We start from the raw sequence: 27,385 nt of genomic DNA on the forward strand, positions 1-27,385 counted from the left end.
AAAACCTCAAAAAAGTTCTAAAAAGGTGTGAAGAAAATAATCTTGTACTTAATTGGGAAACATATCATTCATGGTAAAAGAAGGGTTGGTGCTGGGACATCAGATCTCAAGAAAAGGAATGGAAGTAGATAAAGCTAAAATTGAGGTTATAAAAAACCTTTCCAATCCAACAAATGTCCGGGTTGTTCGAAATTTCTTAGGTCATATAGGATTTTATTGGGGATTAATAAAAGATTTTGCTCACATATCAAAAGCATTGAATCAACTTCTTCAGAAGGACGCACCTTTCATATTTGATCAAAATTGCGTCAAAGACATTAAGGTAATAAAAGAGAAACTCATATATACACCAATAATCATTACCTTGAACTGGTCAGAACCATTTATTGTTATGTTGATGCTAGTAATTATGCAACATGTGCAGTTTTAGGACAGAAAAGAACTAATACTTTTGGGGCTATTCATTACACAAGCAAAATGCTAAATCTGGCACAATGCAATTATAGTACAATCGAAAAAGAAATACTAGAGGTGGATTTTGCTTGTGAAAAATTCTGACCCTATTTAATGATCATTCTACACTAAAATATGTAATGAAGAAGAAAGAGACGAAGGCCAAGTTAATGAGATAGGTTTTACTGCTTCAGGAATTAGTTCTATGGATAATGGATAAGAAAAAGACTGAGAACCAGACTGCAGATCATTTATCCAAAATAGAGAATAACTTATGAGCGGGAACTATTGAAGAGATTAGAGAAACTTTCATAGATTAACAATTATTTAGGGTAGACATCCATCAGACAAGATCTAGTAAGCACATAATACCGTAGTATGCAAATCATATTAATTACATTGTCAAAGGTGTATTTCCCTTGTAGGCATCCTGACAACAAAAGAAAAGGATAATTAATGAGTAAAAAAAGTACACTTGGGAGGATCCCTATGTGTTCTAACAATGTGCTACTCAATTGGTTATAAGGTGTTTAACAGAGGAGAATATATAGGACATTCTAAAGGGATGGCATACATCTCTGTGCAGAGGGCATTTTGACAGAAAGAGGACAACCAAAAAGGTGCGACAATCAGGTTTTTATTGGCCAACTATGAATAGAGACACTTACGAATTCATACAAAAGTGTGATAGATACCAACAAACTAGAAGTATATTAAAAAGGGACGACATGCTGAAAATGTGGATAATTGAGGTAGAAGTATTTGAAGTCTAGGGGAATGATTTCATGGGACATTTTCCAAGTTCTTTTGGGAACTACTAAACCCTTCTAGTTGTCGACTACGTTTCAAAATGGGTCAAAGTTGTTGCATTAACTGCCAATGATACAAAACTAGTGGTGAAATTTCTAAGGAAAAACATATTTGCTAGGTTTGGTAGGCCGTGTGCATTAGTCAGTGATGAAGGATCCCATTTTTGTAGTAAGCAATTTGAAGCTGCTTTGGCTAAATACATCGTAAGACACCAAATTACAGGGCCTTATCACCTGTATGCTAATGGGAAAGCAAAAGTGTCAAATCGTGAAATCAAACAAAATTTAGAAAAAACAGTAAACCCAAGTCGAAAAGATTGGGCAACGAAGCTAGATGATGCATTATGGGCTTACTGAATAACATATAAGCCTCCTTTAGGTATGTCCCTATATAAGCTAGTTTACGGTAAGAACTACCACTTACCAATTGAATTGGAAGAGAAAGCGTATTGGGAAATCAAAGAATTAAGTTTAGATCCAAAGCTAGGCAAGAAAAAAAGACTATTCAACTATAGGAATTGGAAGAATTTCAGTTTATGGCCTACAAAAACACTAAAATGTATAAGGAAAGGAGTAGACCTCGACACAATGTAAAGATCCAAAAATGTGAATTTCTACCTAGACAGAAAGTTCTACTATTGAACTCAAGATTGAAATTTTTATCTGGTAAGCTTAAATCAAGATGGACAGGACCATATACCATACATTACGTGACACCTCATGGAACAATAGAGCTGATCGGAAAAGAAGGGCAATTCTTTATTGTAAATGGTCAAAGAGTGAAATGTTATTTTGATGGAATGACAAACATAGTAATTGACAAAGAAGTTTGGCAATGTAATGATCTATGGGATTTAGGAGGAAAAAAAAGGTATTCATAAATAGAAAGAGTGATGGTGAAGAAAATGATCAAATTGTTTATGTCAATAGACAATGAGTAGAACATGAAAACTGCTCTTGACGTTATGACACTCCTAAGGGATGTTGCGACACCACTGCGTAAAATCTATTTTTTGAACTAACATTAATTGCTGGCATTTTTCTAGTTTAGTTATATTAGGATTCCTATTCTTTAATCCTTTTTCAGTAGAAATAAATTATAACTCTTAAATATTTTATACTTTTCTTCCGATGCATAAATAGGTCACATTGATCTTCTTATTTACACCAAGAAAGAAATATCCAATTGCAAACGAAAAAGATGATACAAAGGATTGCAACAACAATAGATTATTGAAATACTAGTTTCAGTAGAGGTGTGTCAAGTTCAGCCATGAATTCCAAGAAGGTGATATGGATAAATACTTACAACAACTACAACCATATACATTTATCAAAGAATAGGGATTTGATCCTTTAAAGAATAATTGTAATGGATTATGGGAGAACACAATAGAGAGAGAATGGACCAAATTTTGTTTGTCATCTGAAGAACCTATAATAATCCATATAGTACAGGAATTTTATCTATCAATGAAACAAAGGGAAGCAACTAGACCATTCTATAGGATACAATCTTTTGTGAAGGTTAGATGGATCAATGTTCCAGTAACCGAGATGGGTATTTTCCAATTTTATGATGCGCCATATTATTATCATGACTATCTGTATAAAATAGATTTGAAGGAATTCAAAAAGATAGACACAGAGTAGATACTAACAGTCTTAACGGAAGGGAAAGAGATGTGGACATATCGAACAGGAACAACAATACCTGAAACATTCAATCAGGAGTTAATGACACCAAGAGCAAAGATGTGGATGAATTTTTTCTGTTCAAGAATATGGCCTACAGTTGAGAGGTCTGAGATTAGTCCAATTCGTGCTATCATAACAAATGGGATTCTCCAAAAGAAACAAATATGTATTAGTACATGGATATACAAGAATATGGTTCAATGTGCAAGAAATTTGGGAAAATGAATATTTTTCTCTCATTTAATTATAAAGTTGTGAAAATAAGAAAGGCTCCCTATCGAGCAGGCATATAAGACCATGAATCCTCCAAGGAAATTGCTCGGAGATGACGTATTCAAGCAATTTATTCTTCTACAAACAAAACGGAAGGAGGAAAGGAGAAAAAAAGGATTTCAAGAAGATGATGAATAATATTTAGAGTTAATTTAGTAGGACTTTAAGTTTTAGGAATAGAAGGATTTAGGAAAATTGAATTAGTCTTTTTTAAGGATCTATATTTTTAATATTATTGAATTAAACTTTTCTTTTATGCTCTTAAAGACTGTATTAATGATTCTAAAGATATTTTTAATTTTTTTTTAAGAGTAGGATAGAAGTAAATTTTATTTATATTATTTTGGTCTTGATTTTTTTATGTAGGAACCCAACACAAAGGAGACACAAACAATTTAAGGATTACATGATCAAAGGACAAAACACCCACGCATAGTAGTTGAAACAACCACGATCAATTGGGTAACTTCTTTCCTTATCTTTTTATTGGCTACACATTGAGGACAATGTGTTAACCAAAGTGTGGGGGGTAACATAAAAAATTTGTTTTAAAATTTTAATTTTTTCTTTGATTTTTATTGTCATTTGTGTGCTTGAACTTGTAGAAATACAAGTGATTGGTTTGGAGCATGTACTTAGGTTGCTTGTGTAACGCCCCAAAAATTTTAGTCTTTAATTTCTTTGCATGATATGACACAAATTGCTTGTTTGCTTTAATGGCTAAGTGATTTGGGTGTGTGTGGGAGTGTTTGAGAAGCTTGGGTTCAAGTCTTGGCTTTTGCAGAATTTTTAGTTTTGCTTTTAAAAGAATCTGGACACTGGCATATAGGCCTTATAAATAATAGTGCTTGTTTTATGACACAAAAATAGCTTGTGGTTTAGTGGCAAGGTGGCGTGTTGTGTAACTGTGAGGTCTGAGGTGTAAGTCTTGGGTTGCAATGGAGTATTTATTTTGCTGCTTGAGCTGTGTAGGGAATGGAGTTGGACTGAAACACAGCTAAAGGGAGTTTGAATAGAATTTGAATGGAGTTGTTGGGAGAGTTTAGGAGAAATCGGTGGAATAATTCAAGGAGGGATAAGGGGGGAGATTTTAGGAGAAAATCAAGGGAAGTGAGAGGAGAGGAGAAGTGTGCCAAAAGTGGACTTCGACACTCAGGAAATTTAGCCAGAGGGGATACTACTCATTTTGGTATATTTTCATTTCGGTTTTGGGTAGTGTTTCTCCCTTTTTACATTTTGGTGCCGAATTTCTGCTAATATTTCGAGTACCTCTCGGGCATCTTTGCTGCGATATTGGTGTGTTGGTTGGGTGGGTTGATTTTATCCCCACATGGTCTGTTGGTGGTACAGAGAGGTGTGTTGGCTGGATTGGGATGGGTTACATTATTACACTGTATTGATATTGTACTGGGCTAAGGCCCACATTGTTACTGTACTGGGCTAAGGCCACACTGTGCTGTTACTAAATAGGGCTCAGGCCCAGACTATTTCTGCATGTTGTATATTGACTGACTGATAGGGGATTACACACTGAGTTTTCGTAAACTCACCCTTTCCTTTGAACTTTACAGGTAATCTTCAGCCATAGGCGAAATGGTGCTACGAGGGACTCAGAGGTGGCGACACATCTGTAGGTGTTTTACACTTGCTTTTATTTTAATTTTAAAGTTTGTGTTGGGTTTTGTTTATATAATAAGACCATTTATGTTTGTTTAAATTTTTAACTGGGCTTTTTTTTACTTATTTTAAACTGCTAGTTTAGGAGAAGACGAATTCTCAAAAATAATTACAGTTTTTAAAGACATGAAATTTAAACAGTAGAGTTTTCAAAAGCTTCAGCGATTTTAGATCAACCTTTTATATCAATAGCAGATAACGAGGAAAATTTTTTGACTAGATGATTTGTTAAATAATAAAAGGGTTTTCTAACCTAGAAGCGAATTTTTTCCAACAAGTCCTATTTTCGAAAGACACTTTGATGGGGCACGCCAAATTCGACCATAACGTCTAGGCCGAGTTTGGGGTGTTACAGCTTGTGTTTACAAATAAAGTTGGAATGATGATAGGTGATTTTAAATTTTTGATTATTAGACTACTAAGTTTTATATGTTACATTGTAAATAGGCATTAAGTAATCAATTGTACCAAATGATATAGAAAACGCAAGGAAACGAGCATGCTAGTATGAATGATAAATGGTTGAATTTGAGTTTATTTGGTTGATTAAATTTGTGCATATTGAAATATTTAAGGGATGACTTAAGGCATTGTTTGGAACATATCCAGAGCCAAAATGCTGACCTATATTCATTCATCTTTAGAATTGATTTTTGAGCCTATTATCATTTATTGATTAACATTATTACAAAACTCAAGCCTAAAATGTTAATTTGTATTTTCCCTTTTTTTTTTAGTACTCCACTACACGACTATAGATGTCTGGCCATACATATTGAGGGTTAAATAGATACATCATGGCCAATTCTGTAAAAAAAAAGTTAAATAGGAAACATTGGTGTGATATAGCAACTATAGGTTAGCTTGAAATTACAAAAAAAATAGAAAAAGAATCAAAAAGAAAATTCATACCAGTAGAAAAAGTTCTTGAAAAGCAAAAAACATTAGTGAGGGAGATGAATTGAAAAAGAAAGTGACAAAGTGACAAGAATAAGAAAAACTCGTTCATTAGTGCCCAAAAACTCGTAGGCTAACTGTAGTTACTATGTCATGCTATGATTTCCTATGTGGAGAAACAAGAAAGGTGAGAGAAGGAGAAAGAAGGCGGTAAGTGGGTAAGGATTAGTAAGGGGAATAATAGGGATCGATACAAAGTGCCAAACTATTTTCGTATTTGTAACCCTTTTGATGTTTACTGTTTTTGAATTTCATACTTGTCCTAAGCCTCAGAACATTAAAAGTCGAAAAGTCCTATGTGACCTAAATATCCTCATGGATGAATAGGCATTACATTAAACAATCACATAAATGACTATTTATATTCTGCTCAGATAATCAAATTACTTGTTTGATTTGTTGATGGATCCTTACAGGTGAGGCCCTTAATGTTTGTTACTTTGTAATGTACTAAACTTAAATGTTTGTGGTCAAAAGTGGTAAATCAATTATTCATCATGTCAAAGTTATTTGTGAATATAAAATGCCTAGTTATGTGCTCTTGTCACGTCCCAAAAACTTGGTTAGTAGAAATTGGGTTAATGAACCGAGAGATTGGATGCCTGAATGTTATTTATTTATTGAAGATGATATTTTGATATTAATAGATATTAAGTATAGTGGTTGAAGAGTAGTGGAGCTATCCATGATGACTTGTGTTCGAATGCTTCCTTCAACACTATTTTTTATGTGGTGCAATGTTGCCTCAAGCCTTAGCAAAGGTCACAACATGTTTTTAAAATAAATATGGTAGGAATTAAGGCAAGGAAGTGAAGTGGTCAAGTGGTTCAATGCTCCTACGCTATCCTAGAGGTCCTAAGTTCAAGTTCCCTTGCTCTTATGTTTTTATTTAATTTTTTAAATGAAAATTCCACGTGCATAATGTGCTTGTCGTCCCCCCCATTGTTATCATATTTAAGAGGATTCCTTTCCCTTTTTATGAGTCAAACTTGCCTTGCGTTGGGAAACATGATCCCCTTTTATGCTCCAATGTTCCCTCTTTTTCCTTTCACTTTATTCTTGTCTATTTGCTATGATTCAATTAACTTGGTCATAGTTGACCAAGCTTACCCCGCCTCACTGTTGTCCATATCACTCATTTGCTCACATATTCTTTTTTTTTTCATTTTTTCATTTTTCATTTTCTCTCATTGTTAACAAACAACCACCACCTTCAACCACCACCTAAAACTCCTCCACTGCAGGCTATAGCTTCACCACCTCTACACCACCACTCAATATTTTCTTCTCCTCCTCTTTTCTTTCAACCACCGCTGGACCACCATCGCTAACGCTGTTTTCTACCGAGTTAAGCTTTTCCCTCTCTTTCTTTCCCTTTCGATCTCTTTCATCTTCTCTAAGGATTCAATTATCCTATTTTAATTATTTTGTGTTCAAGAATCATTGATCATATATTATTGTAGATCGTTAAACCTATCTGCTCCTTCGTCAAGACTTATCAACGATCTCATAGTATTTTTGAGTAGTGTAAATGTATGAGGGGTGTTGGGAACATTCTTTCCTCCCTATTGTTTTTTCCTCATAGTCGAATGATGTTAAGACACATTTTTTTTCATGTGTTAACATTTTTCTCCTATATTCTTTGAAGGACCAAACAATTCCAATACAAGAGATCCTTAGTGCGATAACGGAGGCATCGAATCTAAGTCTCAATTTAAGGGTAAGTAATTGGTGAGAATTATTTCAGTGATTAATCTTTAAATAATAAGACACATCCAATCGATCTATAGCTAAAATACATGTTTGATGCGATAGATTCATCTACCGGGTTTAGATCCAAGTGAAACCTCTTCTAATAGGATTGTGGCAATCAGATCTTCAATAAATATTTGATTTATTTTTAATAAAATACTATTAAATAATTATTTGAGATACATTAAGTACTCAAAGCGGTGTTGAAAAACTCATCAGAGGGAAATTCCAAGTAAGTGTTCCTAAAATTATTAGTTCGTGAAAACTATGATTTGTAATGTATTGATGTATGTGATGATGATATATGTGCAAATCTCATCTCTATGTTATGTGATACATGGCTTCATTTTTATGTGATGATCTACATATGTGTTATATATATGTGTCTGATGAGTGAGATCCATGATTTAATATGAAAATTATATTAAATTATGCTTAAGTGAATAAAAGCGAATATTTTGTGATATATGAAAATGAGGGCATGTTTACAGGCATATGTGTAAAATTGAGAAACATGTGTTATGTGAGATCATGAGTATTATTACGTGAAAAATGTGATATATAAGTTATATGTGTTAAATTTGAGAAATGGCCATATCACATGCATGGGGTGGGTTTTGTGAAAGGTGAAGTTATGTGGCAGTTTATCTATGATTATGTGGTTGTTATTGACAATTATGTGGTGGTTTGTCCATAATGTGTTATGTGGTCGTTTATTGGCAATTATGTGGTGGTTCTCCACAGTGGTGTGCTATTGGATAGACGGGTTATGGGGAACTCGATACTGGTGTGTAGCAGAGATGTATCATTTTAAAATATACATCGACATGTTTATGCATAAGTATCAATGTTAGAACTTGTAATTATTATGAAGATTGATATTTTGATATGTATGTGATTATATTTGTGTTGATCTCACACTGGCTCTTTAAAGCTCACCCACATTACTTATGTGTTTTAGATCCTCATGGTTAGGACTTGGATACGGTCATCGGTGAGGCTCTCGGGAATGGTTTTATAGAAATATGCATTTCTATTATGTTTTGGACTTTTGTGGACTATATTAATGTTTTGGAATTTATTTATGTTAGACTATAGAACTACGACATGGGATTTTTAAACTTTGGACATCGGACAATTTGCATGAACTTTTATTATGGACTAAGTAATTTGGTATTTTCTTAATACAATTATTTTCTAAAAACTCAATTTATCAACTTTTAATTTAAAGATCATCAAGTTGTTTTAAAAATATTAAACAAGGTTTCTTTCAAAATTTTAATAAAAATATCGTATTTAAGAGAATACTAGCACGTGTTTTTTCAAAGATTAAACCAGCGTACTTCAACCCAAGTTTTCACCATAACTATAGCCCATGTAATTGCTTAGATTGGGCCGTAACATCTAAGCTCGATTTGAGGGGTTACATTTCCAAAGGAAATACTTGTATTATATTTGCTCAAGGGTCGTCTCTTTTATTTCTTGTTTTTATTTGTGTTGCTTGAAGTGAAGAAATGGCTTAAGTGTGGGGGAGTTTGATTTGTCATAATTCGATGTAGCTGATTAAACTAAATTCTGCACTTTAAGAGCTTGAAAGCAAACATTTCCATTAAGTTTTAGTTATGGTCTTGTATGTTTTCTTAAAATTAATAAAATGTGAAAATTTAGTCTTCTATTGACCTTAGGGGCCAAATGAGGACTAAGGGTAAGCTAATGAACTTTGTAAGTGTGCAAGAGACCATTGTAAGGTGTAATAAACTGATACTGGTAACTATGTCACAACACACAATAATCAATGTCGCGACATAGGGAGTAGAATGGAGAAATCACGAGACTGCTTTTGATGTTGAGATACAGCCTAAGAGTGTCGTGACATGCCCCTGAAGATATCCCTAGAGGAATATATGGACTCCTTTGTCATGACACAGGTCCTGAGGTGTCACGACATCGAATCTTGATGAGAATTAAACACGAGCTAGGGGCATTTTGGTCCGTACAATCAAAATTAAAGCTCGGGAACATCATTTAACCTAATGTTAAGGAGGACAGCCACCTAAAATTTATAAATAGGCTCAGTTTTCACTTGTTATAGGGACCAATTACTTAGTTTAGAATTCTTCTTTTAATTTCAATTCAGCTTTTCTTTCTTCTTAGGTTTTAGATTTATCTCCAAGTTGTTCTTCGTTTATCTCGAGAGATCTGATTTATGGAAGACAATCAAACTTGTGGATTCAGTTCATTCTTAATACAAAGGAAGTGTTTTCTTAAACTCTACTTTCAATTCTTTTATCATGCTTATTCTTTATATTGATTCTATATTGTTCATGAAAACCATGAGAAAGTAATCCTTCTATTGGGAATTAGCGAGTTAAGGTATGATCTGTTAACTCTTTTTTAGGGCTACTCAACAAATTAACTATTTGGGAAAGGAAGAACGTAAAACCCTAGGCCTGACAACCCTAAGGTTGACCACCCTAGGAAGTCATCAAGGTGAGAATTAACCCAAAATTGGTATGGCATATCCGTGGACATCTTTACCCCATGCTAGTTTGCACTGTGAGGTCGAAAGATCAGTAGTCCTTGCCGACTCTTTATTTGAGTGGAAGATCTAAAGATCCTACTGGTATAGTGACTAGTTTATTGACAAGGAACCCGAAGCGATAGTTAATGGGGATTACCATAGCGTGCCAATCACCCATAATCAAATTTGATTTACTTTATTTTTCAATCTCTTGATTTTTATTTCTTATTTTATTTTATTATTTCTTAGAAGATCGTTTTATTATATTTTCATACTGTAACTAATTTAGTGTACTAATTAGATCTTCTGTTTCCAAGTTAAAATCAGTCTAGCACTAGCTTCCCTTGGGTAAGATCCTCAGAGTACTCACCTACTCCATTGTAACTATATTACAACTGAACTCACAAACTTGTAGGTAACGCCTCATCGTTATATCTTATACTGTAGTATTTACACTCTGGACGTTAGTACGTCCAGAGGCAATCAGGCCTTCTACATTCTCTTTTACATCCTCTTATGTCAAGTTTGCAAGGCTACTCAAGATTTTGCTCGACCGGAGTGCGATTGCTTTTACCTGTTCCTTCCCTTCTTTTTGAGGATTATTCTCAGTATTGCTAGGTATGCCCGTGCCAATTAGCCTTTTAACATCTCCCATCATACTCATCAATTATCTTATTTGGTCCTCTAGTTTAGTTAATGTCCTTGATGAATTAGTGCACTCAGATTGCACCTATTTTACTTCTGTTCTCATTCACCACATTTCCCCTACGATTCAATCCAAAAGTTGACCATATACAGTATGGTCATTTGGTTTGGCCTGGTAATTAGTGTTTTTAACTTGATTTGAATTATTATTACCTTCGCATTGATTTCCTCCCCATCTCAAGTTTGGCTGATCTCTCCAATCGGGATTGTAGGTATTTGAATAGGGGTTTCCAATCCTATTCTTGATGTATTTCACATCCTCGGTTAGATTTTTGATATAATGAAAGTGTATTTTGTCTCCTCCATACAGAGATGGTGTACTATTGGCGGATTCAATATGGTTAAGTCTCTCCACTAACTGTTGGTATTTATCATCTTCCTTGGTAGCTTTTATTGTAGCAGGTTTCTAGCCATATGCAAATCAATCAATAGTCCACTGACAGGAGTTCAACGTCATGTTTTCTATTACTTTGTACGTATCCTCACACGTTCTGTTCATTAGCGTTCCTATTGCTGCTCCATCTAATCTGAACCTTGCATTTGCATCAAACCAATTGTAAAACACCTGCAATCTCCTCCACTTAGGGAATTCGTGGCTTGGGCATTTCTGGATTATCGTTTTAAAATGTTCCCAGGCGCTGTGAATTGTAGATTATTGTAGATCATCTAAATAATTGTACAATCATCGTTTTAAAATACTACCCATCTTAAGTATCACAAAGTTGAAGAAAACATTTAAAATATTGATTCAAATCCTTTATCATTCTAACCCTAAATTGCAGATTATTCTGGATCATCTGAATCATTGCTTGTTTGATCTAAAAATTGTTAGCTTTAATAGTCGGCCTCATTATACAAAGTGGTAATGTGTAATATCTTAGGGTTCTCTCGTTACGTGACATATGTAAATTTGGGGGTAGTTGTGGTGGTGCTGGTGGACTCCTAAAGCGTCATCGTCAGCTTCATCAAACAACGGATTCTCACGTGGTACATTTCTTACAGCAGGTGGTGGTGGATCTTGCATCTGCTATTGTTGTTGCTGCTGTTGCTGTTGACAATTTCTCTGAATTATTCTCTCTGGATCTGTGACTGGCTCTATAGTTATTCCCCTACTACGATTCATACACCAAACCCAAAAAGAGAAGATTAGTAACAATAGAAATTAAATTCATATCTATAACCCAAAAATTTCCCTAATTATTCCTATTGAAGAGTAAAAATTAAAATCAACTAGTGGTGTTGCCTCACCGGCAACGGTGCCAACAACTTGACCACCTCCGGATGTACTAACATCCAGAGTGTGAATAATTCATCAAAAGATATATAAATGATGTCGTATCCACAAGTATACGGTTCAAGTTGCAATATAGTTACAACAGAGTAGGTGAGTACTCCGAGGATCGTACCCAAAGGAAGCTAGCACTAGGTCAATTTTAACCTAAACACCAAAAGATCTAATTAGTACTCAAAATAAGTTATATTACGAACATATAATAAAGGAAATGTTTTGGGGTTTTTTTTATAATAAGACAAATAAAATGATAAGTAAATAAACATCAAGAAATTGAGAAGTGGAATTAATCAAATCTGATTATGGGTGATTAGCTCGCTTCGACAATCCTTATTAACTTTTGCTTCGGGTTCCTCATCAATCAACGAGTTCATATCCTAGCAGGATCTTCTAATATGTCCATTAGAATAACGAGTCAGCAAAGACTACTTATCTTCTGACCTCACAGTCCAGATTGGCTTGGGGTGAAGGTGTTCATGGATAGGCCATACCAATTCTTGGTTAATTCCCACCTTGATGACTTCCTAGGGTTGTCAAGGCTAGGGTTTAGGTTCTTCCTTTCCCAAATAGTTGATCTGTTGAGTAACCCTACAAAACAGTTAATAGATTATACCTACAGTCACAAATCCCCCATAGAGGGACTAGTTCTTCATGGTTTTCATAAACAATATAGAGTCAATATAAAGCGTAAAAATGATAAGTGAATATAGAGTTTAAGAAAAAGTCTAAGTTTTATTATCAATAAAAGAGAATCCACAAGAGTTGATTGTATCGTCAAATCAGACTCTCAAAATAAAACCAAGAACAAACGGAAAATAAATCTAAAACCTAAGAAAAGAGAAGCTAAGCTGGAATTAAAAGAGAGATTCTAAGCTAAGTAATTGATGTCCATAATATGTGACAAGTGAGCCGATTTATATATTTAAGGTGGCTATCATCCTTAACCCAGGGTTAGCTAGCGTTCCCGAGCTTTAAGTTTGATTGTGCAAACCGACACGCCCTTTGGCTCGTATTAATTCCTATTCAGGGTAGATGTCGTGGCACATTAAGACCTGTGTCGCAAAATAGAAGTTAGTATACTCTTCTTTGGATGTCTTTAGGGGTATGTCGTGACACCCTTAGGCTATGTCGCGACATCGAAGGTAATCTCAAAATTTCTCCATTTTGCTCCCTATGTTGTGACATCGAACCCTCTGTGTCACGGCATAGTGACCAATACCAGTTTAGTATGCATGCCTTTTAATGGTCTCATGCACACTTACAAAGTTCATTAGCTCATTCTTTGGCCTCATTCGGCCCCTATGATTAATAAAAGACTTAGTTTGCATGTTTTATTAATTTTAATTAAACTTACTAAAACATAAATAAAACATAATGATAATGGTTGTTTTCAAGCTCCTAAAGTGCAAAAATTAGTTTAATCTGGCACATCGAATTGTGGCAGATCAACCATTTTGGTTTCTAGTATGTTTAATAGTAACTACTTTGATTTTTTTGAGCAGAATGATCAATCAATATGACAATGTTCTCAATTTTATGGGTAGTTAGAATTGACTAGAAAACAAGATGGCTATGTGCTTTTGTGGTCGTTAGAGTTACCAAGCTCTCTATGCTCTAGCTTTCGATAACGTATTATTGATTGTAATGTTTTAGTAGTTCCTATGTTAGGTTTAAGGTTCACTTGAGAATATTTTTCAGGCACTAAGAATTTTCTTATGGAGTGTTTGGATATGGAGTTTTTAAACTCAAGTTGGATGTAGCTATTTCCATATTTTAAACATTACAGCTGGGTTAGTGCCAATTCTTGTCAAAGTTTGGTTAAGCTGGTTGCCTGTGTTTTTTTTTTTGTTTTTATCATGAATAGAGGTTGTGAAGATTTAGATTTCAGAATATTTGGCTTGTAGAGCAAGATTTTTCTAACTTTGTGGCTTCTAATTGGTTTTCTTATCTCTCACCTTCATTCTTTGAAAAGTTGATTTACTATGGAGCCTAGTTATCTTTACAGAATTATTCTAGGGATTTTGATCCTCCTATCAGCACTTTGAAGCAAAGGGTAGAGGTAGTTAGGAATGGTACTTGTCCTGGTAACTCTAAGTCAGATCTTCTGAGTGAGCTGGATAAATTGTTAGCTCAACATTAAATCTATTGAATGTAGATATCCAATCTATTCTAGTTGAAACATGGGAAGTGAACTTCAAGTATTTTCATACTTAGGCTGCGGAGAGGTGAGGTACCAATCATGTACCTATGCTAATTGATCAGTCCAGTAGTCCTTGTACTAATATGGCTAGGATGGGGAACATTGTACTTTAATATTTTATTTGTTTGTTTTCAGCTTACTCAGGTAGTGATTTTTCTTAATTCTTGGGGTTTCCTCCATTTATTGACAATTCAAAAAATACAAATTTACTAACGCTTGTATGTAACTCCCCACAACCATCTCCTTTGCCAAATCCAAATGTGAGATGTAACATTACATCGCAATGTAACTCAAGCTACTATAATACAAATACATTCCATTCAATCATTAAAATAATTCATATCATGCATTTATACACTCATTAATTTCATTCCATCAATTTACGGGGTTATACGGGTTAATTTTAGAGTTAGGACTTGAATCCAAACTTAAATGTCAAATTTAGAATTTATGACTTGAGACAAGAGTATCCATATTTCGAGACAGATCATAAATTATTTTGGGATTTTTGTCTTCAAATTTAACATGTCTTGAGACTACATGTTATGTTTTAAGGCAAGGTTTTTTATGTTTGGAGAGTAAGCCTCGACCTCTCCAATTTTCCTTTTTTTTACTTTGATGTTTTAATGTCTCGAGATAAGTGATTTACCACAATTCGTGGTGGTAAATTAGGTTCTTCTTAACACTTAATGAGTTCTTTTTCAAGTAATTTAGAGTTGTTTTAGTTAGAATTTTCTTTCAGTACTTTTCTAGTTAAAGTTACTAAAATAAGCATTTTTATGTGATTTATGACCTTCTAGGCTTCTTTGGTCCTAAGGGAAGACTAATATATTGATTAAGTGTGCAGGACCCCAATTAAGGCCAAGGAGTGGACTACTCTCAATTTTGCAACACCCAACTTTGATGTCACCACACTGTCTCTAGACTGCCCAAGGAGCATACTGCCTACTATGTTGTGACACCGAGCTAAACGTGGCAGAAAGAGTATATTGCCTTCAATGTTGTGACATAGGCTTGAGGGTGTCATGACACTGCTATGACGAGACAAAATATCAACTGAGTATGTTTTCATCTGTACAATCTAAATTAACATGCTTAGTCGTCTTTCCTTGACCTAATTAGGTCATAATGCTTGTAATCTATAAGTAATATCTGAGAACAACAGATTAGGGACTCATATAATTATTTAGATTTTATTTCGTTCATAATTTTCACTTACTTTATTTTATGTTCGTTTAATCAAAGTTTTCTATTGCAATGTGGAGATAATGGCAAGCGGAGATTGTTTCGGAACCATGCCTATATTGATCTATTTATGAGCATTCTCTTTTCCCAATTCTCTCATTTATATATTGATATTATCATTTGATTGTTTGTATACATATGAGAATAACTTGTGCTTCATCAATATCTTGCATGATTCAATTGTTAAACTGATTAATTCGTTAAGTAAATTGTCATCTAAGATTAAGTCTTTATTCAAGAGAACTTAGTAACTAGGAAGAGATGCCCCTAGTAGAAAATCTAGATAGGTGAGACCGAGAGGGTAACCTATTAAGTAAAACTTACGCCAAGCGGTGAGATCAAGAGGGTATCTTAGGTGGTAATCCTTAGTAAAGATGAGACCGAGAGAGTATTTGTATGTAAGGGTGGTAAGTACTTAAATTAAGGGTAATTATTGTCATAGTTAATATGTAGGATTTCAATTGATTCTAGGCTAGGGAGCTTGCATTGTCGAAACTAGGAATAGAAAAATCCAATAACTTAACCTAGGATTAGCTTTTAGTGTAATTTAATTATTATCTTTATTCTATTATGAAATTCCACTACTAATTCGTGACTTAATTTGATTAGTGATTATTTTAGGCAATTAATTTAAGAGTGATTTTATCCTATCTGGAATCCCTTGGGTAAATCCTCAGAATACTTATCAAGAGTTCTATTGTAACACCTCTATATTACAATTTGAACTGTACGCTTGCAGAAACCACACTTAACTCTTATCTTTCAATTTTGTAGTATTTACACTCTTGACGTTTGCAGATTAGGAGGCAGTCAAGTTGTGGGTGTCATTTTCGAGGATTGCGATGGTGATAGTTTTTATTGAATTGATTGTTTTTAAAATATACTAATCGAAAGAAAAATGAACTAGATAGTGTGAAAATTTATTTATTTATTTTTTTTATTTCTCATTACTTCTTGCTTTTTTAGTTACCGTCTTGACTATCAAATTCAATCATTGGAGAATTTGACGATGATTTCAAGCGGTGTGATGAATGGAAGGTGAACGAAGGATTGAGTTGGGTAATGGAGCTTCGACAAACCAATGTAGTGATGATAGAGAACATAAGATTTATGGATATCTGGTCGAACGTGTTAGAGTATGCCCAAAGATCAATCATGAGATGGTTGTATTATTGTTGGATAGGACAATGATAATGCATTAAGACTAACATGCAGTTGATTGATGATAAAGAGTTGTCATTGATATGGAATGTTAGAATCGATGCTTAAATATGTGTCTTAGAGAACAACATATTGGACTGACCCATTATGAGTATGTTTCTTGGATTATTATGTAATTTTCATGACATTACTCATAGTGATTAATATGTATTTGATCCTCAGACTTGAGATCATCATAATCCCAACATCGTGAGTAGTATATCTTGATACAGTCAAATGTACACCGCAACTGGTTGTTCTATAAAGGCTGATGTTGGATATACCACAATCGATGTAAAGAAATATGGTTCGTCGATATAGAATAAGTCCCTCATACATAATGTGAGTAATATTTTAGGCAACTTGATTAAGTGAGACTAAAAATGCATGGCCATGCTCAAATAAGTTGTTATGAGATGTCATACTTATTTGTATATCGTAGTCTGCTTAAGATATCAAGGAACATGGAATGGACTATGCAAGTGTGACTATTCCATGACTTGTGTCCAATCCAGAGATAAATGACTTAAGGATTATTGCATAGAAGGTTAATCATAAAAAGGTTATGTCGAATCATGATCTCTTGTGACTTAGGTAGCAATGATGCATTGCTAGATGCCACTCATTGTTTGTAACATTGGAATCGTTCTAGCATTATTGCTAACATTATAGGAACTACAGGGTCACACCCTATAGTTGAAATGAACGGAATAAGCCATAGTTGGTATTGTTTTTGGGGGTCGCTTGAATTAAATTAATTATAGAATTAATTTAATTTGGTAATCAAATTTCCAACACATTATGTACAAGGTTGTTGTACGCATAATGAGGACATGAATTTGGTTAGCATATGAATTCAAATAAATATATGGTTTACCGAAATTATATTATAATTAATGTAATTATAATTTTCGGTTTAAAATATTATTATATTTATTTAATTCCTAAAAACCCTAAAAATAAAAGATTTATAAGGATCCCGTTTTTCCTTTGCTTGTGTCTAGCAGCCGTCAAAGCAAAATCACTTTCAAAACTGTTTTGGGGATTTCTTCCGTTCGTCGTCAACTGGGTGTATTACGTAGAGGCTGGGATCACGATAGATTATGGCTTGGTTCGATAGCAGATCAGACTACTCGTTGTTGAGGCATTGCTGTCTACTCTGAATAAACATTAGTTAATTTCGCAACCTTTTCACCCCAATTCGTTCCTCACACATGGATTCCTGGTTGGGATCGTCGAATTATTATTTTTCCACTGCGCCATAGGGGTGCCGGCGATCCAACAGAACATTGTTTCAATTCGTATGAAATGCCCACACGCAAAACTACTAAGTCTTCCAAGTCTGAGCTATTATCGAATATGGAAAACATGATGGCACAAATGAGGACAATGCTCCAACAAATATCTGAGGCGCTAGCTCCATGGGAAGAGGTTGTGTATGATGTTCCCAACTTCGACCCTAAGGACCATGATATTGTCATCAACCACCTTTAATTAGATGATAGAAGTCAGCAAGAGTTTGGAACCGGAGATCATGGGGAGGAATTGAATATGGCTGAAGTAGTCTCTGATCCAATTGGTGTAGCAACAAACATAGGTTTAACAGTAGCAACTGACACAAAGCTTCAATCGATTCTGAGTGAAAGTGTAAAGGAGCCAATACACTTTTTGGCCATAGTTGGGAAGGTGCCAACCAAAGAGGTCGAAGAGTTCATTTCATTCTCATTCAATGATAGAGGGAAATCTCAAGCAACTAAAACCTCACACGACATGGAGGGGAGGAAGCTTGAGGCAATAATACCTTGAAAAATAATTAGGGGTTGGCTCAGATTTGGTACCAAATGGCTCGTGATGTGGATGTCGTATTGGTAGAAAAATAAGGTAATATCAATGGAATCAACCAAAGAGGTTGGTTTGGATATATTGATAGGGGAACAATTTTAAAATCAAAGTGTCAAAACCAACTGGAAGTTCTTCTATGGTGGCGACATGGATCACCTTGATTTTTAAAGAACCTCTATTTTTTGTTTTAAATTTTGTTTCATACTTTTTATTTTTTTTATTTTTAGTATTAATCTTATTTGTGTTTAGCTCTATTCCATAACAGGTGTAGATATCACAGAGTGACAGAACTAAAAAATTGAAGAAGCTAGAAGCTCGGTTCCATGTCGCGACGTCGCACCTTGATGTCGCGACATCCAAAATAGAACGTCACATTGCAACATTGATGGGATTTAATTGTTGGTTGTGCTTTAATTCTTTTACATTGAGGGCAATGTATATGTTCTAATTGTGGGGGAGTACATAGGATTTCATATTTGGTTTGTGTGTTTTATTGGATTTTTGTAATTATTTAATATCTGAAAAATAAATTGTTTTGGTTTTATTGCATGGTGCTTTGATTATATTAATACTATGAATAATGGTTGAAAGTAATACGATGTGTAATAATATTTTTCAAGCACGAAACTTTTTATTGATATGAGATAAATTGATTATTTTAAGGAAAATTAATTAAGCTACTTAGTTAAATTGCATGATAGATTAGAAGAAACTATGTAAGAATTATTAATTTAATGCCATATAAGATAAAATAATTATAAATATTTTTAGATACATGAGTGATTGAATTGATTATTATTCTTTGGTTTAATTCGAAGCATGAAATAAATTATATATTGTAGGATACTCAGGGACGACCTAAGGAATTGTTTGAATAGTCAATTATCAAATGGCCATACCTTAATGCTATGAATCCCTAGTCTCCTTATTTGAGGCTAATAACTTCTTTTTGATGAACTGACCACATGGAAGCCATAAACCGAAATTTAAACTTACTTGAACTTTCGCTTATCTTTGGTCCATTATTACATTACGAAATAGACATCAGACCATAGATATTAAGGGTTTAGGTAGAAACATCTTGGAGGTTTCAAAATAAAAGTAAGCGAAAACGAAAGAAACGATACAATATAATGAATATGGGACTCGTAAAAGTATGTACTTAAATGAAAAATTAGGTGAGGAAACAAAAGTATTGTGAAGGTTAAAAGCAAAGCGAGTGAAATAAAAGCATGGAAAGAGTTAAAATCAATGTGTGTGAAAATAAGGAAATAATTAGAATGTCATCAAATACAAATCACAAGTATGATTAGGACCCTTTTTCATTCAGAATGCACTAAAACTTACAAAGCTAACTATATTCAGGAATATTGTGTTGTGTCTGTATATTTAATATTCGGAGATAAGGAAGGTGAGAGAAGGAGAACTAAGGAGGTGAGCTCTAAAAAGATAAAATTAGGGGTGAAAAGGAAACAATGTCATGTGCCTAACTATTTCTAGTGTTTGAACCATTTTGAGCCATAATCCTATTAACTTATACCGTCCTAAGCCTCAAAACGTGACAAGCCTAGAATACCCATGTGACTTAAGAATTCTCGTTACATAATCTTCCAGAATTACTAACAATTGAATTGTATGAATATTTATTGGTTCGCATGATTGTATCTACTACTCATCTGTATGATTTAGATTGATGGTGATAGATTAAACATTTGGTCATGGAACTTACTTCTAAGATTGTTAGTAATGTAACTTTGTAAACTAATACAAATTTACTTTAAAAATTCTCAAGTTATCGAGGTATCAAAATTAATTTGTATATTGTAAACTCTAAATTTTGTAGGGTTTTTCTAGTCATTTTACCACCTTTTACTTAAAAATAACATTAATCCTGAGCGATTATTAATGAATTTAGTGAATTTTGCTTAAATCTTAATCATGGACATGAATTTTTGGAATATGCAAATTTATGCTTTAATATATGAATTTTCTACATAAATTAAATCATTTTCATGTTATTTATTAATGTGCTATATTTTAATAATGCAGTGGGACTGTGAGGTGATATAATATGGAGCTCAATACAATTATTGCATGGACATGAACAAATACACCCTACTTGGCAAACCAAGCGAAATTGGGTCATAAGGATGTTAATTTGACCAAGTTTAAGTGATGATACATGGTTGACATTTCTAATTATTTATTGGGTCATGAAATCGTCCAACAAAGGGGAATCAAGCCCAAATTTTGCACAAGCTTATGGTTGCCAAAAATTCTACTTTGGGACAATTATTTGGAAGTCCCTATACTTTGAAATCATTAAAAATCAGCACATCAAGATTACTCAAGAAACTGTCCACCCCATGGCTAAATTTAACATTATTCCATGCTTAAATCAAGCAACCAAGTGACCCTCATTTCCAATTGTTATGGCTGGCCATTAATGAGAGAGAACCAAGGGGTCTTTGATACAATTTTTAGTAAATTCAGCTATCAACTTCAAGTATAAATATCACACTCCTTTCACATTTTCATTCATCCCTACATCCTTTACTCATAACTTAATCCTTAAAATCATCCCTCATTCCTTCATTCATTACTCATCCATTCAATTTTTTTTTCTTTCATTTTCTTCCTTCTTTCTATTCCTAGCACCCCAAACTTCCCTTAAGTTTTAGCCACCAAAACTGTGATAAGGTTGTCTTTTGGGCGGCCACCTTGAGGAGCAATTACCAAAGGAGCAACATGAGAATCAGAGGAAAACTTCTTCATTTGGAGTTCGCAAGACTACTGATTTGAACGAAGTTTATTCTTCCTTTACTTTGTTATTTTGATTTAATCATGTTTGCAACATGCTTTATGATCTTTTCATCAACAATGGTAGCTTAAATCTGTTGAGCTAGGATGATTGCATTTATTCAATGAAGTTTGTTAGATCATGTTTATAGTGTTTATGCCTCAGTCCATCATGTTTTTAATTAAATTCAAGTATGTTTTTCATTCATACGTGATTGGGTGCATTTGAATTAGCTGAGTGATCCAAACCAGACGATGGCTAATGGGCATAATATTTCAAAAGTGCGTGCTTAATTTAGATCTTGGTCTGATTTTTTGTTTTATGTGGCTAAATTGTTTCAAACCTGATCCGTCCCTATTACTTCACATGAATTCTAAGAAACCCTTAGTTTAATATGGTTAGTAAAATGCATGTTTCACAATGTAAAATATTTTGAAATGACTTAATTTGATTTCCAAACTCATAAAAGATCGAGTTACCATGGAATGTTTTCTGACCATTGTTAAACATGAGGAAAATGAACTTAGTTGAAAGATGTAATTATCCCTGCTTATTCATGTTATTAATTATTGAATTTTGTGTCTTTTCTGCTAAATTCATTTCATACATCTCATTTAATACTTGGCATTTAGATTAAATTTCATTAGGGATCATCTTTCATTTAGATAGCTTAATCATCATCACTCAAAATATTGTGTTTTTATCACCAAATTGTTAACTTTAATCTTACAAAATATTGATTAACATACACAGTCCCTGCGGAGATGATAACTCTTTTACTTATTACTTGATAACGATTATGTACAGTTGCACAAACTGAGCGTTACAAGTTTTTGGCACCGTTGCTAGGGAATGTTGCCTTAATCATTTTTGTAAAATTATTCTTTTCAATTTGGTTTTTATTCCATTTTTATCTAACTTCTAACCTTACTAATTTATTTTTTTATTTATGTTTTTATTGTGATTTATTTTTTAGGTGTTTGTGAGCGTGGATTGAATTATTGATTTCCTACTTGTAGACCTTGAAATCAAGCGAACGTTTAGACAGAGGAGACGTGGAAGATCAACTCAAAGACAAGCGGAGATGAAACTTGGAAATCAAAATAATGGATAAGGAAATAAAGTCAGTCATATGCGCAATCCCATCCTTATTGTTGATGACAGGGATCGTGCCAGAATATAGTACATTGTGCCCTTGTTCAATTAATTAAATTTGGAAATTAGGAGACCAGAGATTAAGGCTCCACAATTTGAATTGAAACTAGTGTTGTTTCAAAAGCTCCAAATGGTGGGCCAGTTCAGTGGTATGCCCATGGAAGATCCATACATTCACCTTTGATTATTCATGGAGGCGAGTGATTCATTTAAGATATTCGATATGATGTAAGATGCATTGAGGTTGAAGTTGTTTTCATACTCGTTGCGAGATTGAGTGCGAGCAAGGCTTAATTCGTTGCCACCAAGTTCAATATCTACATGACAAGAATTAGCAAAAAGATTTTTGGTTAAGTATTTCCCACCTAGTAAAAACTCTAAGTTGGAAAATGAGATAATTACTTTTCAAGAATTGGAAGACGAATATTTGTACGAGGCATGAGAGAGATTCAAAGAATTATTTCATAAGTGCCTTTATCATGGGATTCCACACTGCATCCAGTAGGAGACATTTTATAATGGTCTCAATGCACACACAAGATTGATGGGAAATGCTTTTACGAATGGTGCTCTCTAATTGAAGTCTTATAATGAGGCTTACGAGATCATTAAAAGGATCGCTAGCAACAATTATCAATGGCCAACAAATCGAGAAACTTCTAGAGTGCACGAAGTGGACACGCTGACATCACTCTAAGCTCAAATATCTTCTATTTCTTCAATGTTGAAACAGTTTACCGCTAATGGTTCTAATAATTTTGCAGCTCAATCACCAAGTCAATTCGAGGTTATTTCCTACATATATTGTGGGGATGGTTTGAAAATTGTCCATCAAATCTTGAGTCAGTATATTACGTAGGGAATAAACAACAAAGTAGGAGTGGGCATGGACTACATTCTAACTTCTAAAATCCTTCATGGCACAATCATCCGAAATTTTCTTCAGTAATCAAGGAAATGGACCGAACATTACTTACATGCAACATAGACCCAACCAATCCTAAGGATTGAACCAACAAGCTCTAAAACCACAACAAGTTGAGTCATCTAATAGTTTGGAGAACTTGTTGAAGGCGTATATGGCGAAGAATGATACCTTAATCCAAAGCCAAGCAGCAATACTAAATAATTTACAAAACCAAATGGGTCAGTTAACTATGGAGGTTTGTAATCGATCGCAAGGAACCCTACCAAGCGATACAGAAAATCTAAGAAATTTGTGTAAGGAACATTGCAAGGTAGTTTCCTTACAATGTGGTAAGACTTTGAATTCCAAGAAGGTTGTGATTGAAGATGAACCTACTGAGAAGGAGGAAAGTCAACCATTATTTGAAATTCTTGGACCAGCAGAGCCAGAACGTACAAAGTCTGATAAGGTAAAATTTAACCTAGTAAATTCTGATAAGCTAACATCTTCTCTAGATGTAAATTTATCTCTTCAGAAAGTTGTCTGATTCAACCCAAATTTCCATCACCTCCATATCCTCAAAAGTTCCAATCAAACAAGAAGAAACAAGAGGTACAATTAAAGAAGTTTTTGGACGTTCTAAAGAAACTTAACAATAATATCCCATTGGTGGAGGCTTTAGAGCAAATGCCCAATTATGTGAAGTTCATGAAAGAAATCCTTTCCAAGAAGAAAAGACTTATTGAGCATGAGACAGTCGCTTTAACGAATGAGTGCAGTGTGTTCCTACAGAACAAGCTTCCTCTGAAACTGAAAAACCCTAGAAGCTTTACTATACCCTGTAATATTGGAGAATCTTACTGTGGTAAAGCTTTTTGTGACTTAGGAGTGAGCATCAACTTGATGCCTAAATCTATTTGCAAGCAGTTAGCAATAGGTGAAGTAAGACCTACAACTATGACACTTCAGTTGGCGGATCGATCTTTAGCATACCTAGAAGGAAAGATCGATAATATTTTAGTAAGAGTAGATAATTTAATTTTGCTGTTGATTTCATTGTCTTAGATTTTGAAGTAGATAAGGAATTGTGATCATCCTAGGGAGACTTTTCCTAGCTACGGGGAGAACGTTAATAGAGGTACAAAAAGGAAACACACTATGAGAGTTCAAGACGATCATGTAACATTTAATGTTCTGAAAGTAACGAAGTTTCTTGATCCAATAGAGGAATGGTCAGTGATAGAAGAGCTTGAAGCTTAGTTTCTGTGGAATGGGAGAATAATTTTAAAGACCCATTGGAGAACACTTTAGGGTCTCAACCATTTGAAGATGAAAAAGGTAATGAAAATATAGCTTTGACGGAAGCAAATTCGAGGGATTATGTTCAACCAGCATGGTTTGAACCACTTGAATTTGAAGTTCGAGATTTTGTGCAACTCAAGTTTTCAATCGAGGAACCACCCAAACTCGAACTTAAGGTACTTCCTTCCCATTTGAAATACATTTATTTAGGTAAATGTTCTACTTTGCTTGTGATTTTTAAGTAAAACTGATAGAACAACAAAAGGAGCAACTAATTGTTATTTTAAAGAAATTTAAAAGGGCAACCAGTTGGACCATAACTGATATTCGAGGTATAAGGCTTTCTTTCGATATGCATAAAATTGTTTTAGAGGAGGTAGAAGGAGCTATGATTAATGGGCAAAGGAGACTCAACCTTATTATGGAAGAGGTAGTTTGAAAGGAAGTGATCAAATGGTTAGATGTAGGAATTATCTACCCCATCTCAGATAGTTCATGGGTAAGTCTGGTACAATATGTACACAAGAAAGGAAAAACTACGATTGTTGAGAATGAATGTAATGAGTTAATCCTGATAAAAACTGTCATAGGTTGGATAACCTGTATTGATTACAAAAAATTGAACAAAGCCACTCAGAAGGATCATTTCTCGTTGCCTTTTTTGAATCAGATGTTGGATTGACTAGCAGGTAATGAATATTACTATTTTTTAGATGGATATTTAGGATATAACCAAATAGTTTTAGCCTTAAAAGACCAACATAAAACCACTTTTACTTGCTCGTACAGTATGTTTACTTTTAGGCGAATGTCTTTCAGTTTATTTAATGCACCTACCACATTTTAGCGATGCATGATGGCAATATTTACTAATATGATACAAAATTTTGTTGAGGTTTTCATGGATAGTTTTTCTTTTTTGGTAATACTTACGATGTTTGTTTGAGTAATTTGGTTAAGGTACTAAAGAGATTCGAGGACACAAATCTTGTCCTTCACTGGGAGAAATTCCATTTTATGGTTTTAGAGGGAATTGTCTTATGACATAAAATTTCCAGAAATAAGATCGAAGTCGATAAAGCAAAAATGGACGTAATTAAGAAATTACCACCACTAGTTAGTGTGAAAGGAGTTTGAAGTTTTTGATTTCAACAAAGCATGTTTAAAAGCTTTTGAATAGTTGAAAAATCGATTAATTTAAGCCCCAATAATTGTTACACCTGATTGGAACTCACTTTTGAGTTAATTTGCGACGCAAGCGACTTCGTTGTTGGAGCTACGATGGGGCAAAGAAGGAACAAAGTATTTCACACTGTCTACTATACAAGCAGAACTTTAACAAGAGCCCAGTTTAACTACACGGTAACTGAAAAAGCTCTTTTCTATAGTCTTTTTTCTTTTGACAAGTTTTGTTCTTATCTCATAGGTATGAAAGTCATAATATTTACTGACCATAAGACCATTAAATACTTAATCACGAAGAAAGATGCTTAATCGAGGTTGATTCGAGGGATACACTTACTCCAAGAATTTGACATTGAGATCCAAGATAGAAAAGGTGTTGAAAATCAAGTAGCCGATCATCAATCAAGATTGGAATGAAACGAGGTAACTCATTCACTTTTCCATGGAACAACCCGTTTTCTAGTGGTGTAGAAAACAGTGGTTTCATGGCCACCAAATTCAATGAGTAAGTTTAGTAAATATTATTATTTAATATTTATGAGTCAAATATGGTTTTAAAAAGGTTTTTGATTTGATAATTTATGTTATATAAGTGAGTTATTAAGTTCAAGTGGTATGACCCTAAGGTCAAGTGGTTTTAGAAAATGAGGTATTAGGAACTCGTTTCTATAAACCAAGTTGTAAATATTTTATAAATATTTACGAAGTGTCATTAAGGTGGTATTAAAGTTTCGTTGAAAAATTTAACATTTTGATAGTTAATTAATTAAAATGACTAAATCATAAAAATTGAAAAGTTAATCGCTATTAGTTTAAAGGTGTTAAATTGATTAAAGAATTAAAATTGGGTGACCTTAATGGGTAAATTACCTATTCTTTTGTTGGTGGATGGTTAAAGCTTCATTTTCTTTTAATTTTATGTGTTTTATATGTTATTATATTATTATGAAATGATAAAAATAAAATAAAGGTCAATAAAATAAGAAAACATAATAGTTTTCTTCCCCCATTTGGTTTTTTCCATCACCGAACCACCATGGGAGAGTTTTAAGTTCAGCCAACCATGTTTCTTTGCATGTAAGTCCTTGAGCTACCAATTTCTAATAATTTTGATGTTTTTGAGGTCGTTCCAACTAGGTCTAGTTAGCCCATATTTTTTATTTTGAAACTACTCAAGATTTTGAATGTTTCTATTGATGAATCTTGTGATTTTTTTATGTTAAATGATGAATTTAAAATGTTGATTGATAATTACAAGTATTTTGTTAAGTGATTTTTGATGAATTTATCGATTAGGGACTAAATTGTTAAAATAGTAAAAATACAAGGATTTGATGTGAAATTAATACAAATGTGGGCTGTTTTGGGTACCATGACCATTTGACTAAGCTTAAATTTGGAAAAAAATGGTTA

This window comes from Gossypium raimondii, chromosome 4, assembly GCF_025698545.1.
Source record: "Gossypium raimondii isolate GPD5lz chromosome 4, ASM2569854v1, whole genome shotgun sequence".
NCBI classification, from domain to species: Eukaryota; Viridiplantae; Streptophyta; class Magnoliopsida; order Malvales; family Malvaceae; genus Gossypium; species Gossypium raimondii.